Source organism: Salmo salar, chromosome 14 (assembly GCF_965601325.2).
Source record: "Salmo salar chromosome 14, fSalSal1, whole genome shotgun sequence".
In the NCBI taxonomy this organism is placed as follows: Eukaryota; Metazoa; Chordata; class Actinopteri; order Salmoniformes; family Salmonidae; genus Salmo; species Salmo salar.
In genome coordinates this window covers 3,844,778-3,859,389 of record NC_138304.1, presented here as the reverse complement: position 1 = coordinate 3,859,389, position 14,612 = coordinate 3,844,778, and the positions used below count along the sequence as shown (strand labels likewise).

Sequence of the window (14,612 nt, the reverse complement as noted above, 5' to 3'; positions counted from 1 at the left end):
ACCAAGGTAAATGAGTAAACAGCAGAATATGTATTAGTTGTCCTGCTTTCCCTATTTCACCTTGTTCATACCGCTTTTCTTTATTCTACAGCTACAAAACTCTTTCTCAATCAGTTCACTGTTGAGTGCCTCTAGGCTGTATGTGCTAAAAGCATACAGTACGTAGACCTTGCAACCTCGCAGACTAATGATGAGTATTTCACAAGCTTTGATGGAAGTAATGACTTGCAAGCAATGTTGCTCTGATCCTGAAAAGAGAAGAACATTGCCTGCAGAAGGTAAATTGGGGTCAGTAGGTTCAGCTGTGAATATATTGCTGGGCAAAGAACCATTAGTTTAGATTAGGTATAGAAAGAAGGTCCTGTATTTCAGGGTGTATAATTGAACTGGCCCAATACCATTGAGAGATAGTATATACTATGTGAGAACCCCTTACCAAACCAGCTCTGACTGTGCTACAAAGCTGTGACGTTGTGAGGTTGGACACAGGTGTAGAGAAGAGACCAGACAAGGAATCAGTGGTTAAGGATAAACATAAATACTTTACTGATAAACAGTAGCTGCAGGATCACAGTACACTGAAAAAAAACACTGTCTCAAACTCACTCAGGAAACAAACACATATGGTAAACAATTCAAGCTTCTGCAAAGGAAACAAGAAAACACACCTCTTTTAAAAGGGAAATCATAATGAGTAATAGGACACACCTGAGAGGACGGTCTCTGCCGCCCTCTGGTGACAGGTGGAACCATGACAGTACCACCCCTTCTAGGAGCAGCTCCAGCCGTGGAGCCAGGATGACCACCATGCAGTTGGTTGAAGTCCCATTCAAGTCCCGGATCCAGTTTGTCCCGGGCAGGCACTAAAAGCCTGCTCATCGGAACCGTAGCCGTCCCAGTCCACCAGGTACTGCAGGGTGCCTCGAACCCGACGAGCCTCCAACAGATGCCGGACAGTGTAGGCTGGGCGGCCATCCACAAGTCGAGAGGGCGGAGGGAAGGGACTGATCCTTACCATCTTGAGACAGGAAAGGATGGACACACCCTCATAGACCTGGGAAGCTGGAGACGATAGGTGACCAGGTTGATGTGACTCAGGATCTTGAATGGTCCTATGTAGCGTGGAGCAAGCTTCTGCGAGTCCACCCTTAAGGGAAGATCACGGGTGGAGAGCCACACCTGTTGAACCAGTCGGAGGAGCCGAACAGGCCTTCGGTGCCGGTTTGCCTGGCGTTGGTGTCGGGCAGAAGAGTGGAGCAAGGAGGATCGCTCTCTGATCCAGGTGCGGTGACATCGTCGAATTAACGCCTCGGCTGCTGGCACATCCGTGTCTGCCTCTTCTTCAGGAAGAGGCTGAACTCGCACTCGAATGGCGACAGTCCAGGGGACGAGTTCAGCAGTGTGTTATGAGCATATTTCGCCCAGATGAGGTACTTGCTCCAGTTGCTGGCCTGAGTGGAGACGAAACAGCGAAGGAACTTCTCCAGCTCGTTTTTGGCCCACTCAGTGTAACCATTAGAACACAGAGGAGAGACTCAATGACGCCCCCAACAGGGAGCAGAAGGCCTTCCAATACCGTGTGACGAACTGGGGCACACAATCTGAGACAATGTCCTGGGGAAGTCTGTGTAGTCGAAAGACATGGGTAATAATGAGATCAGCGGTATCAATCGCTGAGGGCAACTTGGGTAAGGCGATGAAATGGTGAACCGATCCATGACCACCAGAATAGTGGTAAGCCCTTGGGATGGAGGTAACCCTGTGATAAAGTCTACGGACAGGTGGGACCAGGGCCGGCTCAGGATGGGCAGTGGTTGGAGCAACCCAGTCGATCGCTGTAATGAGGACTTATGAGGACAACATAGGATCTCACATCCTCAATCATGTTGGGGCACCAGAAGTTCCACCCCAGGAACTCCAGTGTCTGATTAACCCCTGAATGCCCAGTTAATTTAGAGGAGTGTCCCCATTGTAGCACTCGAGATCAGGCTGATCGTGGAACATAAAGTGGGACCCCTGCTGGAGTCAGGTTCTTGGGTCTGGGCTTGTCATACCGTGGTCCCAATACTCCATATCACAGGGGCCACAATGCATGAGCTGGAGATGTTGGGCTTGGAGTTCCTCTCCTCATTAGAGACATCGTGTTACCGGGTCAAGATGTCTGCTTTCTGATTCTTGGATCCTGGGCGATAGGCTAGTGTGAAATCGAACCTGTTAAAAAACAACTCTTGGCTTCTTGAATGGAGACCAAGTTCTTATGGTCTGTCCAGATCATGAAAGGATGAGGTGCCTCCTCCAACCACTATCTCCACCCCTCAAGGGCCTATTTAACCTGTTAGGGCTAGGGGGCAGTATTGACACGGCTGGATAAAAAAAACGTACCCGATTTAATCTGGTTACTACTCCTGCCCAGTAACTAGAATATGCATATAATTATTGGCTTTGGATAGAAAACACCCCAAAGTTTCTAAAACTGTTTGAATGGTGTCTGTGAGTTTAACCTGTTAGGGCTAGGGGGCAGTATTGACACGGCTGGATAAAAAACGTACCCGATTTAATCTGGTTACTACTCCTGCCCAGTAACTAGAATATGCATATAATTATTGGCTTTGGATAGAAAATACCCCAAAGTTTCTAAAACTGTTTGAATGGTGTCTGTGAGTTCAACCTGTTAGGGCTAGGGGGCAGTATTGACACGGCTGGATAAAAAACGTACCCGATTTAATCTGGTTACTACTCCTGCCCAGTAACTAGAATATGCATATAATTATTGGCTTTGGATAGAAAACACCTTAAAGTTTCTAAAACTGTTTGAATGGTGTCTGTGAGTATAACAGAACTCCTATGGCAGGCCAAAACCTGAGAAGATTTCAAGCAGGAAGTGGCCTGTCTGAGAAGTAGTGTTTCATCTTGGCTCTTTTTATTGAAGGCTCAGGATCTGTGCAATAACGTGGCACTTTCTACGTCTTCCATAGGGTCTCAGAGCCCGGGAAAACGTTGAACGATATCGAGGCAGGCTCTGGCTGAAACACTTTATCGCTTTTGGCAAGTGGCCACTCAGAGTACTATGGGCTTAGGCGCGTGCCCGCTTCGACCGAATGCTTTGTTTTTCTTTGTCTGTTTATCTAAACGCAGATTCCCGGTCGGAATATTATCGCTTTTTATGAGAAAAATGGCATAAAAATTGATTTTAAACAGCGATTGACATGCTTCGAAGTACGGTAATGGAATATTTAGAATTCTTTTGTCACGAATTGCGCCATGCTCGTCACCCTTATTTAGCCTTTAGGATAGTGTCTAGAACGCACAAATAAAACGCCGCTGTTTGGATATAACGATGGATTATTTTAGACCAAACCAACATTTGTTATTGAAGTAGAAGTCCTGGGAGTGCATTCTGACGAAGACAACAAAGGTAAGAACATTTTTCTTATAGTAAATCTGACTTTGATGAGTGCTAAACCTGCTGGGTGTCTAAATAGCTAGCCCTGTGATGCCAGGCTATCTACTGAGAATATTGCAAAATGTGCTTTCACCGAAAAGCTATTTTAAAATCGGACATATCGAGTGCATAGAGGAGTTCTGTATCTATAATTCTTAAAATAATTGTTATGCTTTTTGTGAACGTTTATCGTGAGTAATTTAGTAAATTCACCGGCAGTGTTCGGTGGGAATGCTAGTCACATGCTAGTCACATGCTAATGTAAAAAGCTGTTTTTTATATAATTATGAACTTGATTGAACAAAACATGCATGTATTGTATAACATAATGTCCTAGGGTTGTCATCTGATGAAGATCATCAAAGGTTAGTGCTGCATTTAGCTGTCTTCTTGGTTTTTGTGACATTATATGCTAGCTTGAAAAATGGGTGTCTGATTATTTCTGGCTTGGTACTCTGCTGACATAATCTAATGTTTTTCTTTCGTTGTAAAGCCTTTTTGAAATCGGACAGTGTGGTTAGATTAACGAGAGTCTTGTCTTTAAATAGCTGTAAAATAGTCATATGTTTGAGAAATTGAAGTAATAGCATTTCAAAGGATTTGAAAATCGCGCCACAGGATTCAACTGGCTGTTGCGTAGGTGGGACGAATTCGTCCCACCTGCCCCTGAGAGGTTAACCTGTTGGGTCTAGGGGGCAGCATTTGCACGTCTGGATAAAAAAAATGTACCCGATTTAATCTGGTTACTAATCCTACCCAGTAACTAGAATATGCATATACTTATTATATATGGATAGAAAACACTCTAAAGTTTCCAAAACTGTTTGAATGGTGTCTGTGAGTATAACAGAACTCATTTGGCAGGCAAAACCCTGAGACATTTTCTGACAGGAAGTGGATACCTGATGTGTTGTATTGACTTTAAACCTCTCCCATTGAAAAACACAGGGGTTTAGGAATATTTTGGCACTTCCTATTGCTTCCACTAGATGTCACCAGCCTTTACAAAGTGTTTTGAGTCTTCTGGAGGGAGATCTGACCGAACAAGAGCCATGGAACGGTGATGTCCCATTAGACACCTGGCGCGCTACTTCATGTTGGGTACCCTCGTTCCAATACGTTATAAAAGGCTATGCATTCGTCCACCTTGAATATTATTCATGTTCTGGTTAAAAAAGGCCCTAATGATTTATGCTATACAACGTTTGACATGTTTGAACGAACGGAAATATATTTTTTCCCCTCGTTCATGACGAGAAGTCCGGCTGGCTTACATCATGTGCTAACGAGACGGAGATTTTTGGACATAAATGATGAGCTTTTTTGAACAAAACTACATTCGTTATGGACCTGTGATACCTGGAAGTGACATCTGATGAAGAGAATCAAAGGTAATGGATTATTTACATAGTATTTTCGATTTTAGATCTCCCCAACATGACGTCTAGTCTGTATCGCAACGCGTATTTTTCTGGGCACAGTGCTCAGATTATTGCAAAGTGTGATTTCCCAGTAAGGTTATTTTTAAATCTGGCAAGTTGATTGCGTTCAAAAGATGTAAATCTATAATTCTTTAAATGACAATATAATATTTTACCAATGTTTTCTAATTTTAATTATTTTGCAAAGAGCTCCCGGTTGCCTACATTGTAGTTGCGTTCTGCTGTGAAAGGACCACCCCTGCTCCGGTGTCCGAGGTGTCCACCTCTACTACAAAGGGACGAGTAGGATCAGGATGAACTAGGATGGGCCCGGAGGTGTCAGCCTCAGGAGTCCAGCAAAAACGGGTCTGGGACTTGAGGGTTAGGACTGTGAGAGGTGCTGCCACCGCACAAAAGTTAAGTATAAACACCTGTAAAAACTGGCAAACCCAAGGAACCGCTGGACCTGCCTGAGTGAGGTGGGATGGGGCCAGTCGGTGACCGCCTCAACCTTAGAGATAATGTGACCCAGGAAGGAAACTTGGGATACGTGGAACTCACACTTCTCTATCTTGACATATAGTTGACTCTGCAGGAGGCGTCTCAGGACTTGGCGGATGTGGAGTATGTGTTCCGGAAGGGTTCAGGATGTCGTTGAGGTAAACAAAAGACGAACCTATTCAACATATCCCTAAGAGTGTCATTGACCAATGCTTGAAAGACTGCCGGTGAGTTTGATAATCCGAAGGGCATGACTAAATACTCATAATGACCACTAGGGGCGTTAAAGCCCATTTTCCACTCATCTCCCTCCCTGATTCTCACCAGATTGTAAGCTTTGTGGAGGTCCAATTTGGTGAATAATTGGGCCCCTTGGGCCAACTCCAAGGCAGCTTACATCAGGGGTAGGGGGTAATGATTCTTGATCGTAATCCGGTTCAGCCTTCTGTAATTGATGCAAGGGTGCAGGCCTCCATCCTTCTTACCCATGAAGAAGAAGCCTGCACCAGCTGGGGGATGAGAGGGGTGAATGAACCCTTCCTCAAGCGACTCCCGGATGTAATTGTCCATGACTGCTGCTTCAGGGGTTGAGAGGGAGTACAGACGGGGAGGTGTGGAGCCGGGTAGGAGTTCTATGGCACAGTTGAATGGACAATGGGGGGGTGAAGTGTGGCGGCTTGCCTCTTACTGAAGGCCTCTCTGAGGTCAAAGTATTCGGGAGGGAGAGCGGAGTAGTCTTGGTCTTCAAATGATGCAGGAGGACACGGTGAGGCTCTTGGTGGGGGTCTTAGACATTTAGTCTGGCGGTCCTTACCTCAGTCTAGTAGGTGTCCCATGGACCAGGTGAATAGTGGGTTATGTAGCGCTAGCCAAGGGGTACCCTAGGATAAAGGGGTTCTCGGAAGCCGTGATCAACTGAAAACTAAGAGTCTGAGTTATTCACCCCAACCTGCAGTACAATGGGCTTGGTCTGATATTCTACCTGGCCGGAGCCAATGGGGCATCCATCGAGGTCTTGAATCAGAGGGATGGGACATTTCACGCAGGCGATTTGTAAACCTTTGGTGAAGTCTTGATCAATGGAATTCTCTGCATCCCCGGAATCCATGAAGGCTTGAATCTGGTGCTGACGGTTGTCCCAGTGAAGGGTTGCGTGTAGTGACAGATGGTGACTGGGTAGCCGGTGGGGTAACCGCACAGCTCATAAGGGTCTCGTCTTGTCCTGGCGAGCCCTGGTGTTTCCCGTCAGCACTGGGCACGTAGCTCGGAGATGGCCGAGACCTCCGCAGTAGATGCAGCCTGTGTGCCTGTCACGCTCCTGTGGGCTCAGACGTTTGCATCCCAGCTGCATGGGATCCTCAATGCTAGGTTCGTGGGTCTTGAGGTGCTCAGGAAACCGGGGTACTGGGGTGGTGTCAAAAAGGCACTGTCTCACCCATTCTGGCCGCTTCTCGTCCACCGACTGGGTGGTTGAAGACTCGTCGCAGCTCGGCAGTGAAGGCTAATATGGAGCTGCAGGATGGTGGCTGCTATTCCCACACCACTGTTGCCCACGCCAGGGCCTTGCCCGAGAGTAGAGAGAGGATGTAGGCGATCATGGCCCGATCGGTGTGGCACGAGGAGGACTGTAGCTCGAACACCAGAGACCACTGAGAGAGGAACCCCTTGCATCCTCCCGGAAGGCCGTCGAACAGCTCGGGGGCTGGGATTTTGGGTTCCCAGTGCAGGACCGTGGAGGAACCACGGCGCTGCCTGTAGCATTGGGCGATGAGACTTGGGCGTTGGCTCCTCATGGGTTGAGGTTGGACTGTGGTTGGAGGGAGTCGGTAAGTCCACGGAGGGTCTCTGATATTTGGGAGAGTTGTTCTGGCTGCCAGCCCAGCAGTGCTCCTTGGTGGGTTACAATATTCTTGATCTGGGTGATCTCTGCTAGGTCTATGTTTGCGCAGAAGCTTGCTGTGACGTGGTGAGGCTGGACCCAGGTGCAGAGAAGAGACCAGATGAGGAATCAGTGGTTAAGGATAAACATAAATACTTTACTGACAAACAGTAGCCACAGGATCACAGTACACTGTGAAAAACAACAAACACTAAGTCTTGAAAACTCACTCAGGAAACAAACACATATGGTAAACAATTCAAGCTTCTGCAAAAGAAACCGGAAAACACACCTCTTAATTTCTTGCGGATCAGTGGGACGCTAGCGTCCCATTTCAACAACTTCCGGTGAAATTGCAGAGCACCAAATTCAAATGAAATTACTATAAATATTAAACTTTTATGAAATCACAAGTGCAATACATCAAAATAATGCTTAACTTGTTGTTAATCCAGCCACCGTGTCAGATTTCAAAAAGGCTTAACGGCGAAAGCAAACCATGTGATTATCTGAGGACAGCGCCCAGCACACAAATGCATAACAAATCATTTTCAACCAGGGAGTTGCGACACAAAAGTCAGAAATAGCGATATAATATATGCCTTACTTTTGAAGATCTTCTTCTGTTGGCACTCCAAAAGGTCCCAGTGACATTACAAATGGTCCTTTTACATTTACATTTACATTTTAGTCATTTAGCAGACGCTCTTATCCAGAGCGACTTACAGTTGTGAATGCATACATTTCATTAAAAAAAAATTCTTCCATACTTTTGTTCGATAAAGTCCTTTATATCCGTAAAAACTCAGTTTAGCTGGCACGCTTCAGTCAATAATCCACTCGGTTTCCCTCCTTCAAAATGCATACAAAATTAATCCCAAACGTTACCAATAAACTTATCCAAACAAGTCAATCAACGTTTATAATCAAACCTTAGGAACCATAATACGCAAATAAATGATACAATTTAACCTCTCTGGGCTAGGCGGGACGAATTCGTCCCACCTACGTAACAGCCACTGGCAGCCTGTGGCGCGATTTTCAAAACGTTAAAAATCCTATTACTTCAATTTCTCAAACATATGACTATTTTACAGCTATTTAAAGACAAGACTCTCGTTAATCTAACCACACTGTCCGATTTCAAAAAGGCTTTACAACGAAAGCAAAACATTAGATTATGTCAGCAGAGTACCAAACCAGAAATAATCAGACACCCATTTTTCAAGCCAGCATATAATGTCACCAAAACCCAGAAGACAGCTAAATGCAGCACTCACCTTTGATGATCTTCATCAGATGACAACCCTAGGACATTATGTTATACAATACATGCATGTTTTGTTCAATCAAGTATATATTTATATCAAAAAACTGCTTTTTACATTAGCATGTGACGTTCAGAACTAGCATACCCCCGCAAACTTCTGGGGAATTCGCTAACATTTTACTAAATTACTCACGATAAACGTTCACAAAAAGCATAACAATTATTTTAAGAATTATAGATACAGACCTCCTCTATGCACTCGATATGTCCGATTTTAAAATAGCTTTTTGGTGAAAGCACATTTTGCAATATTCTAAGTACATAGCCCAGGCTTCACGGGCTCGCTATTTAGACACCCGGCAAGTTTAGCACTCACCATAATCATATTTACTATTATAAAAGTTTGATTACCTTTTGTTGTCTTCTTCAGAATACACACCCAGGACTGCTACTTCAATAACAAATGTTGGTTTGGTCCAAAATAATCCATCGTTATATCCGAATAGCGGCGTTTTGTTCGTGCGTTCCAGACACTATCCGAAATAGTAAAGAAGTGTCACGCGCATGGCGCAATTCGTGACAATAAAATTCTAAATATTCCATTACCGTACTTCGAAGCATGTCAACCGCTGTTTAAAATCAATTTTTACGACACTTTTCTCGTAGAAAAGCGATAATATTCCGACAGGGAATCTCCTTTTCGGCAAACAGAGGAAAAAATCCCAAAGGCGGGGGCGGTCGGGGTCACGCGCATAAGCCCGTGTCCCTTGATCGGCCACTTGAGAAAGGCGATAATGTGTTTCAGCCTGGGGCTGGAATGACGACATTCTGTTTTTTCCCGGGCTCTGAGCGCCTATGGACGACGTGGGAAGTGTCACGTTAGAGCAGAGATCCTTAGTAAATGATAGAGATGGAAAAGAAGTTCAAGAAATGCTCAGACAGGCCACTTCCTGTAAAGGAATCTCTCAGGTTTTGACCTGCCATTTGAGTTCTGTTATACTCACAGACACCATTCAAACAGTTTTAGAAAATTTAGGGTGTTTTCTATCCATATGTAATAAGTATATGCATATTCTAGTTACTGGGTAGGAGTGGTAACCAGATTAAATCGGGTATGTTTTTTATCCAGCCGTGTCAATACTGCCCCCTAGCCCTTACAGGTTAAGACGGAGAATCGTTATGGTCTTTACCGGAGAAAAATACCAAATAACGCGCTCTCATTCACGCGCTTGGAAACACTACAGCCAAAATGGGAGCCACCTAGAAAAACTACAATTTCTGGCAAATTTTTCCAAAAACCAGCCTGAAACTCTTTCTAAAGACTGTTGACATCTAGTGGAAGCCCTAGGAACTGCAATCGGGCACGATTTCGCCCTATTATAAAAGTGCCAGCCATTGAAATCAGTGGTAGGATGACATTTATTTTTGGGGGAATGATTTGTCCTCGGGGTTTCGCCTGCCATTTCAGTTCTGTTATACTCACAGACATTATTTACCAGTTTTAGAAACTTTAGAGTGTTTTCTATCCAAATCTACCAATTATATGCGTATCCTAGCTTCAGGGCCTGAGTAGCAGGCAGTTTACTTTGGGCAAGCTTTTCATCCAGACGTCAAAATACCACCCCCTATCCCAAAGAAGTTAACAGGGAAATCATAATGAGTAATGGAACACACCTGAGTGTCGTTAATGTCTCTTGGACGGTCTCTGCCGCCCTCTGGTGACAGGTGGAATCATGACATAAGGCATCTCATAATGACCTCTGGTTGTACTCACAATGTGGCCTGACTCTTGACCTCCTGTCCTCACTGACCTACTTTTGACCTTGTCTAGTCTGTAGACGACTTTGTGTTTTTTTTTATGTTTGATATGTCTACCATGACCTGAACTTGTGTATCCCTCTCCCTTTCATCTTTGCTGATGTTTTTTTCCTCTTGGGCACGGTTCCCAGTTGACCCACCAGGTTAAATAAATGAATAAAGAATTGGAAATAATAAAAAATGAATCCCATTTCCAATTGTCCTTTCCAGCACAATTCCTTCTGGGACATTGAATTTAATTGAATGGCGAACATGCATAAAGATGGAGGAATACAGATATAACATTAGCACTATAAGCACAGAGTTTTCATACTATGGTCCGTGACATGGTTTTAATTCACCCATAAATAAGCACAATCAATTTTTTCAGTTTTTCCAATCTAGAAGCTAGAAATGGGATCATGTACAATTGTGGCCAAATATATTGACACCTTTGTACTTTTCTCAAATAATTATCTTTCTTCAAAAATGGTCTTCACACCTTGTTATTGGATTTTCAACATTGCAGAACCAACTTTATCTTTGCAAACAGCTCTAATTCTTCAATGTTTGAGGGGTTCCCTACACCTGTGGTTTTCAGCTCTCGCCATAGGTTTTAGATGTGATTCAGATCTGGCCACTCCAGATTTTTTTCCTGAACAATTCCAGGATGTTTTTTCTGTGTGTTTGGGGTTGTTGTCCTACTGGAAGACCCACAACTTTCAACAGAGACACAGTTTTGAGACACTGAATTGAACATAGCACTCCAAAATACCTTGATAGTTTGCTGATTTTATGATGTCTTGCACACATTCAAGGCCCCCAGTACCAGAGGCTGGAAAGTAACCCCACATCATTATCAAACCTCCCCCATATTTGATTGTAGGGAGAGTGTTATTTTATTTGAATGCTTCATTTTGTTGTTGGAGACACAAGAAAGCCTGATTGAACTTCTCAAAAACCCACCTAAATAAGCCTAAATCCTGGGGGAAATGTTATGTGGATCAATGAAACAACGTAAGAGCTCTTTGGCATTAAAGCTCAGCGCTGTTTACTGAAGACCAAATTAAGCATTCAATGAAAATAACACCTTCCCTACAATCAAACATGAGGAGGTTTGATAATACTGTAGGGTTGCTTTTCTGCCTCTTGTACTGGGTCATTGAAATGTGCGGGTCTTCCAGCAGGACAACGACCCTAAACACTGTGGTGGATGAATCAGAATTAGTTGGCTAACATAGATAATTAAGATGTTTTATTAGTATAATATGCTTATGTGAGATACTTGTCATTAGAAAGTGTCCTTTGGACTCTGGTGTCTTTCAGTTGCAGGTTTCCCTTAGCTGGGGCTCAGTCACTTGGGGCCCAGAGAGGGGAGAGGTCAGACTTGTTTCTTACATGTCTCTGTTGCTATGTAGAATATCAGCAAGAGAGGAGGACTGAATGAAACATTGTCTTCATATGTGAATGTCTTTACCTATTCTTAAACCATGTGAAGGGATGGTATGATTAACCTCTTGGGGCTAGGTGGGACGCTAGCGTGCCACCCGTGGTGCACTCCATCAACAGCAGGTGCATTTCAAGAGCGGCAAATTTGAATCCAAATAAATGTCAAAATTCAAATTTTTCAAAAATACAACTATGTTACAGCATTTGAAAGATAAACATCTCCTTAATCTAACCACGTTTTACGATTTCAAAAAGGTTTTACGGCGAAAGCATAAATTTAGAGTATGTTAGGACAGTACATTTACAAGAGTTGTGTGTAATGTTTTGTCAAGTCAAAGACAGGGTCACCAAAACCATAAAACCAGCTAAAATGATGCACTAACCTTTTACAATCTCCATCAGATGACACTCCTAGGACAGTATGTTAGACAATGCATGCATTTTTAGTTCTATCAAGTTCATATTTATATCCAAAAACAGCGTTTTACTATGGCATTGATGTTGAGGAAATCGTTTCCCTCCAATAACCGGCAGTCAAGTCAGCGTAACAAATTAAATAATTAAAATTAGAAAACATTGGTAAAATATTATATTGTCATTTAAAGAATTATAGATTTACATCTCTTGAACGCAATCAACTTGCCAGATTTAAAAATAACCTTACTGGGAAATCACACTTTGCAATAATCTGAGCACTGCGCCCAGAAAAATACGCGTTGCGATACAGACTAGACGTCATGTTGGGGAGATCTAAAATCGAAAATACTATGTAAATAATCCATTACCTTTGATTCTCTTCATCAGATGTCACTTCCAGGTATCACAGGTCCATAACGAATGTAGTTTTGTTCAAAAAAGCTCATCATTTATGTCCAAAAATCTCCGTCTCGTTAGCACATGATGTAAGCCAGCCGGACTTCTCGTCATGAACGAGGGGAAAAAATATATTTCCGTTCGTTCAAACATGTCAAACGTTGTATAGCATAAATCATTAGGGCCTTTTTTAACCAGAACATGAATAATATTCAAGGTGGACGAATGCATACTCTTTTATAACGTATTGGAACGAGGGTACCCAACATGAACTCGCGCGCCAGGTGTCTAATGGGCCATCATCGTTCCATGGCTCTTGTTCGGTCAGATCTCCCTCCAGAAGACTCAAAACACTTTGTAAAGGCTGGTGACATCTAGTGGAAGCAATAGGAAGTGCCAAAATATTCCTAAACCCCTGTGTTTTTCAATGGGATAGGTTTAAAGTCAATACAACACATCAGGTATCCACTTCCTGTCAGAAAATGTCTCAGGGTTTTGCCTGCCAAATGAGTTCTGTTATACTCACAGACACCATTCAAACAGTTTTGGAAACTTTAGAGTGTTTTCTATCCATATATAATAAGTATATGCATATTCTAGTTACTGGGTAGGATTAGTAACCAGATTAAATTGGGTACATTTTTTTTATCCAGACGTGCAAATGCTGCCCCCTAGACCCAACAGGTTAATGGGGAACCAATTATTTGTCTCCACAATGTCTGTGCACAGGTCACTCCCCTCAGTGAGCTTGTCTAGGAGTGGGAACAAGAGGTGTCTTACTGAGGATGGGCCTCTATGAGATAGCACTGACAGAGGAGATTTATGATGTATTTTGATAAGAACATCTAAAAAGCATTCCAGAGGACATGAGCTAATAGTTTTGTTTTATACCGTACCAGGGAGGGACGGTTCTAGGGAGACCAGACACCGGTCTATATAATGAACACTGTTGAGATAGCAGTTGCTGTCTGCTGTGTTTTATAGATATCTTTTCATACAAAACTTAACCTTTTGTGAACTGTTCCTAAGATTTGTGGTTCGTCAATGTACGTTGAAGGGGTGGATTCATGGGTATAAAAAGCTCTTTGTATTGTTGTATAGAGACCTTCCTTTTTCAATGGCATCATTGAAGGTCAAGTGCTTTTGCAAAAGTATCTTAAGTATTAAAGATGTAGTTTAACTCAGACTGGTGTGTTTGTAACTCTCCTCATTTGGTAATGAAGAAATTAGCCACCACAACACACATCAAAAAGCACCCAGGAATGGTTAAGAAGAGATGCTGGACTGTTCTGGAGTGGCCAGCGAAGAGTCCAGATCAGTATCGTATCCAAAACATATGGCGAGATCTGAAAACAGCAGTTGGTGGAGGGCATCCCTCAAATATTGAAGAATTAGATCACTTTACTGCTGAAAAATGGGCCAAATTGCCAGTAGAAAGGTGAAGCAGGCTCAATGATGACTACAAGAAGTGTTTGTCTGCAGTTATCTTGGTCAAAGGATGTGCAACCAAGTACTAGCTCTGGGGTGCCAATAATTGTGTACATGCCATTTCTCTTTATTTTCTTAAGTTTACAAAAACAAAGTTGGTTCTGCAATGTTGAAAATCCAATAACAATCTGTGGTGACCCCCAACCCATAAGACTGCTGAACAATTAATCATATGGCCAACCCCCCCCCCCCCCCTTTGTTTTTTTTTAACACTGCTGCTACTCGCTGTTTATTATCTATGCATAGTCAGTTTACCCCTACCTACATGTACAAATTACCTCAACTAACCTGTACCCCTGTACATTCACTCGGTACCGGTACCCCCTGTACAGTTGAAGTCAGAAGTTTACAGACACTTAGGTTGGAGTCATTACCACTCGTTTTTTCAGCCACTCCACAAATTTCTTGTTGACAAACTAAAGTTTTGGCAAGTCGGTTAGGACATCTACTTTTTGCATGACACAAGTCATTTTTCCAACAATTGTTTACAGACAGATTATTCATTGTATCACAATTCCAGTGGGTTAGAAGTTTACATACACTAAGTTGACT

The 14,612-nt window shown here is 43.2% G+C and overlaps 1 protein-coding gene across 2 annotated transcripts in view; it reads right to left on the bottom strand.

Annotated features, from left to right (window-relative positions):
- Positions 1-14,612, bottom strand: part of adcy8 (adenylate cyclase 8 (brain)) — a 302,457-nt gene that overhangs the window by 68,275 nt on the left and 219,570 nt on the right. The gene's annotated exons all lie outside the window — the stretch shown is intronic.